This window comes from Trichechus manatus, unplaced genomic scaffold (assembly GCF_000243295.1).
Source record: "Trichechus manatus latirostris isolate Lorelei unplaced genomic scaffold, TriManLat1.0 scaffold00131, whole genome shotgun sequence".
Lineage (NCBI taxonomy): Eukaryota > Metazoa > Chordata > Mammalia > Sirenia > Trichechidae > Trichechus > Trichechus manatus.
In genome coordinates, this window is record NW_004444067.1 from 1,411,948 (window position 1) to 1,417,875 (window position 5,928).

Sequence of the window (5,928 nt, forward strand, 5' to 3'; positions counted from 1 at the left end):
CCGGGCTGAGGTCTCGGCGCCGGCCCGGAGCCTGGCTCCCGGTGGGAGGAGGAGGAGGACCGGGAGGCGGCGGCGAGGAAGGCGCGCGTGCGCAGGTCCGCGGCGCCTCCCAAGTTGGGAATCCGACTGGGGCGTAATGGAGGCGCGGGGGCCGGCCGGGGAGAGGGCCCGCTGCCCTCGGAAACAGTCCCCGCCCGATGGTCGCCCCACGCCCGCAGCCTGGGAGGGAGGGCGGCCGTGGCGGCTCCGGGAAACTTTGGCGGCGGCGAGGCCCGGTGGCCGGCTCCGCCCGCGGAGATGCCTTGCGCCCCGCCCCGACTCCAGCCTGGAGAGGGGCGCGCCCGGCTTCCGCCGCCCGGGGGCGCTCTGGGGCGCGGCCGCGGCCCCCAAAATGCTTCCCCGCCCCCAGTCAGAGCTTCCAGTCAGAGCTTCCCGCCCGCGCCCCCCGCGCGTTCCTCCGGCTCCGGCCACTCCTTCCCCGCCGCCCGGGAGGGGTCGGTGCTCCTCCGGGGAGAGGGCCCGGCTGGGGCAGTTGTCCCTCGAATCGCCCCCTGGACCGATGCCCAGCGTTGGGGGCGGCCCCTGCGTTGGAGAGGAAAGCAGGGGGGTGGGCAGGCTCTGGGATGGTGCTCATCCTGAGGGGAAAGTGAAGTCCCCAGGCCGCCAGATCCCCCCTCGACCTGGTCACCAGACTGACTTGGCGGCCTCCCGCTCTACGCTCCAGCAGAGGCGCCCCGGAGAGGGGCTTTTAGAAGGTGTCCGGGGTCCTGTGTGTCCAGAGGCCGCCGGGTTGCCCTGCCCGCCGAGCGACGTCCAGTAACAGCTCCTTGTGACATAACCACCACTTCACAGTGGAGGCGAAGCGGGTTTGGATCTCGGCAGCACCCCGAGTTTTCTCACCCCTCCCTCCGCTGTCCTTTTGACCTAGTTCACTCGGCCATCAGAGCCCACCCACCCCAGGAGAACCTGTCCTGAACACATTCTCCCCGCACTGGGTGTGGGTGAGGGATCCTCCTCCGTGCCACCACAGCCCCCTGCCTTCTCCCATCAAATTGCTCTCGGCATCCTGAGTTTGACTGGTATGGTTTCAGACACGCCTCACCCATCAGACTGTGAGCTCCCTGAGGGCAGCAACCTTGAGGCGCCTGTAGCCACAAAGCCCACCCCAACCTGGCACAAACTGGTCAAAATAAAGGGCAAAGATGTACTGAGCGTTTGATCTTTGTTTAGTTAAAAAGACATATAGTGCTTAACATTACTGGGTATTATTCTAGGGGGCCCTGGTGGCACAGTGGTTAGGCGTTTGGCTGCTAACCAAAAGGTTGGCAGTTCGAATCCACCAAGCCCTCCCTGGAAATCCTATGGGGCAGTTCTAGTGTGTCCTATAGGGTCGCTATGAATGGAAACGACTGCAATGGGTTTGCTTTGGTTTATTCCAAGTGCTTTGCAAATACTACCGCATTTAATCCTTACAACAGCTGAGCTCTGGGTGTGGTAAATGCAGAAATGAATAGTGCAATTGAGGGGCTTTGCTCTCAAGTCAGCAAAGGTTTACTGAGAGTCTGCTGAGAGTGGGCAAGGATCATGGAGCCACAGCTCCAGCCTGCAGCCTGAGCCTCAGGACAGGGGTGTGAGAGAAATGGGAGAGTGGAAGCGGATGGACCCCACATGGTAATCCTGAGAGTTCTAGGAGAATGGTGACAACCTTGTTAAAGTAGGGAGCAGCAGTTGAGCCCAGTGGTTCAGCTTCCAGAGCATCTCTGGGTGGACCAGGTATGTGACTTTGGCCAAGTCACATGACCGGAGTCTCAGCTTCCCCTTCTGTAAAATGGGATGAGAATAGTACCTACCTCAGAGGGTCACTGTGATTATTAAATAAATCAACATACGTGCCAGACCCACAAAGTACTACAGAAGAGTTAGCTATTAATATTAAAGAAGCCTGGAAATTTCCTGTGTAGGTGGAGATGTAGATGTCTAGTTGACAGCCAGACATGTGGGACTGGAGTTCAGAACTAGATAAGTAAATATGATAAGGCTCATACTGACGGTGATTCATTCAATAAATATTTAGCTCTTAATATATGCCAGGTACTGTGGTGAACTTGTGGGAAATGGCAGTACACAAGGCAGGAGGACTACTACCCTGAGAAACAAACACTAAACTAGTAAAGCCAAAAAAAAAAAAGAAAAGAAACTAATTTCAGATAGCAGTCCCTGGGTGGTGTAAAGGGTTAATGCGCTCGGCTGCTAACTTGAAGGTTGGAGGTTGAAGTTCACCCAGAGGCACCTGGGAAGAAAAGCCTGGTGATCTACTTCCAAAAAAGCAGCCATTGAAAACCCTATGGAGCACAGTTCTACTCTGAAACACATAGGGTTGCCATGAGTCACAATCAACTTGAAGGCAACTGGTTTTCACCAAGACTCACACAGTAGTGGGTTGTCCAAACTTAGGAAGGGAGTTCAGATGCTGAATAGGCAACAACATATCTTGTTGAGGAGTACATGCAAGTTTGAACCAGAGCTGAATTGCTGAGGACAGTAGAAAGGGGATTAGAGGCCGCTCTACTGGAGGGCCTCTTTCTCCATTCCATATATAGCACTCAACTTCCCCTCTAAACAAACACAGAACAAGTACTTGAAGACTACAGATTTCTGGAATATTATGAACAAAATGATAGATTGTCTTGGAATTGCTTTAAAATAATCCGCTGGGAGGGCAGGATGGTTGGGATTATAGATGAAACAAAGACAGGTCATTCTGTTGATAATTGTTGAAACTGGGCGATGGGTACGTGGAAGCTCATTCTATGTAGTGAGTTCAAGGGTGTTTGGGGCTGATTAAGGAAAAACATACGACCACGAGTCAGCAGTGTTGACAACAAGCTATGTATTGGGGCCTACACATTGACAACCACACAGAGTGGTCCCCCACAGCAGGAGGTCTTCAAGAGGCAAGCGGCACAAGAAGTCACCAGACGGGAAGGAGGGCAAGGAAACTGCTGGAGAAGAGGAGAAAGGAGGTGGCTTATATGTGTCCTTCCACAGCAAGGTGGGGGCCTCTGGGTCAGAAAGCTCCGAAGGACAGCAGCAATTTGGGTCCTTTTAAGTACAGGGTTTTATCTCCGCCGTGGCTAGCAGATGTTGCGCACAGTTTTATGGGGTACGTAACTGTTCCATAGGGTTTTCGAGGCTGTGACCTTGAAAACAGGCAGATTGCCAGGTCTGTCTTCCAAAGTGCCTCTGGGTGAGTTTGAACTATCAACCTTTTGGCTAGTATTCAAATGCTAAACCGTTTGTGCTACCTTGGGACTCATCTAAGTGGCTCAAAATCTGCTTGTTTGGGCTATTAAAAAAAACTGGGTGTGTACAAATTTGAGTTTGGCGCCAGTGGGACTTTTGGGCTAATGGACCTAGCACGCTATGAAGAAATAAACAACCTGGGGCCAGTAAAAGAGACCATCTTTGATTCATGTACATAACATTAGACTATTCTCCTTCCTATGTTAATGACTGAAACTTTTTTCAAAATAAAAATTTATTTTTTAAAAATAAAGACTATAGGCTTGAAGGAGGCAAAGTATTAGCTTGCCTGGGATGAAGACAAGTCTTGGTTCAGCCACGGGTGAAAGAAGAGAGATCGGCATGTGGCCAACAGGAATAGAGGGTTTGGAGTGGGAAGGAAGGATGAGCTCTCGGGGGGAGTGTCTGGAGACGGAAGCAGGGCTCTTGGAACTGGGTGCTGGGAACCCTGTAGTCAGGGGCTAGAGGAAGAGTGGGTGCTGGGGACCCCCCAACTGCAGTCAGGGGCAGGAGGAAGAGCTACCAGATGACAGTTGCTTCATCACCCCGCGAGCCTATTGGTCTGGGCACATGGCAGAGTGAAGCAGTGATTGTGTAGAAGGAGAAGTCACTGCTTCCTGGAAAATCAGGCCACAGGGGCCTGAGAAACCACACTGAGGCTTGACAGGCAGCCTCAGGGCACGTGAGTGTAGCTCCCCAGGCTGGTGCCATGGACTGTGTCAGGAGCATCAGCTAATTTCCAGAGTCAGAGCAGTCCCCAGCCCACTCTGCTTTACCTGCCTTGTGAGGGCTGACCACCTGAAACAGCCTCACACCCACTCTTCTACCCAGGAACTCCTCCTCTAAGTGGCTAAAAATGTGCTTGTTTGGGCTATTTTTTAAACAATTGGATGTGTACAAATTTGAGCTCGGTGCTGGTGGGATTTTTGGGCTAATGAGCCCAGACTACTATGAAAAAATAAACAAGGGGCCAATACGCACAGACGTAGGAAAGGAGTTCAGATGCTGAACAGGCAACAACAACATATGTCTTGCTGAGGAGGACATGCAAGTTTGGGTCAGTGCTGAATTGCTGGGGACAACAGAAAGGGGATTAAAGGTTGCTCCACTAGAGGGCCTCTTTCTCCATTCAGCACTCAACCTTCCCTCTAAATGAACACAAAACAAAATGGCCCTCCTGACTTTCCATAATTGGTGTTCTGGCTTCTCTTTGCTGTTTCTTCTCTAATTTGACAGACTTGAGGTGGTCATGGATGATTTTGATGTCATCATGGTATCTTTGAACACCAGAAATGCCACACAAGACTCACATCCTGGTCGGTACTGAATTCTGCTTGACAGTCACCCCCCCACCCCGTCCCAAGTCCCCAAGGGCATTATGCAAGGGTTATGATTAAACTCCCAAAATCCACCTGGAGAACAGGAAGCACAAACCTTAGCAACAAGATTCTTTAAACTGCACTGGGCACACTCTCTGAATTTCAATGTCTGTTTCTACCTGGAGGAGCCCTGGTGGTACAGTGGTTAAAGCCCACACCTGCTAACTGCAAGGTCAGCCATTCGAACCCACCAGCCACTCTGCGGGAGAAGGATGTGGCTGTCTGCTTCTGTAGAGATTTACAGACTTGGAAATGCTGTGGGACAGTTCTCCTTTGTCCTATAGGGTTGCTCTGAGTTAGAATCGACGTGATGGCAGTGGGTTTTTGAGTTCTGAGTTTCTACCTGAAGAGAGGCTACCTGTGTGAACTTCCTGTGATAGTTCTATCAATCTAGTGCTTCTTTTCTACTCCAAGAATCGCATCTGCTTAAATCTTGGACCTTTAATTATAGAAAGTGTTTAAAGAAAAATATTTAAAAAGTAAAAATCAACCATTGTTTTAGTTTGCCATTGCTGTTAGCTGCCGCGACTCATGATGGCCTCATGAACAACCAGAATGAAACACTGCCCGGTACTGCACTGGCTTCATGAGCGGGCGTGGATCAGACCATTTATAGGCTCCCTAGAAAACAGACTTGAAGAAAAGTTCATCAGTAATGCTTTATTGGAGGGTACAAGACCAGAGAAAGAAGAGTAAGGGGTGAAGGGAAGTCTGGCAGAAAACGAGGAGGGCAAATTCAAGGTGGTATACTACCCAAGGAGCCCTGGTGGTACAGTGGTTAAGATCTCAGCTGGTGGTTTGAACCCACCCAGCAGCTCGGGAGAAAAGACCTGGCAATCTGCTCCCATAAAGATTGCAGCCTAGGAAACCCTATCGGGCAGTTCTACTCTGTCATGTGGGGTTGCCGTGAGTCAAAATCAACTCAACAGCACCTTAACAACAACAACATATTACCCAAGTGGCCTCAGCTTCGCAAGAACACTTTGCTGGTTGTTGGTCTTGTGGGATGTGTCGGAGAGGATGTAGGAAACCACAGAACCTCAGAACAGCGGTGTGGATGGGACTGGGGTGTGGGGAGCGAAGGGGACGGTGAGCAGTTTATCTGCCGGCTCCTCATGTGTCTCGTTGTGGTTGGGCGCTGTCAAGTCGATTTTCAACTCATAGTGACCCCACGTGACGGAGTAGAACTGCCCCATAGGATTTCCTAGCCTGTAATCTTTATGGGAGCAGATCGCCAGGTCTTTTC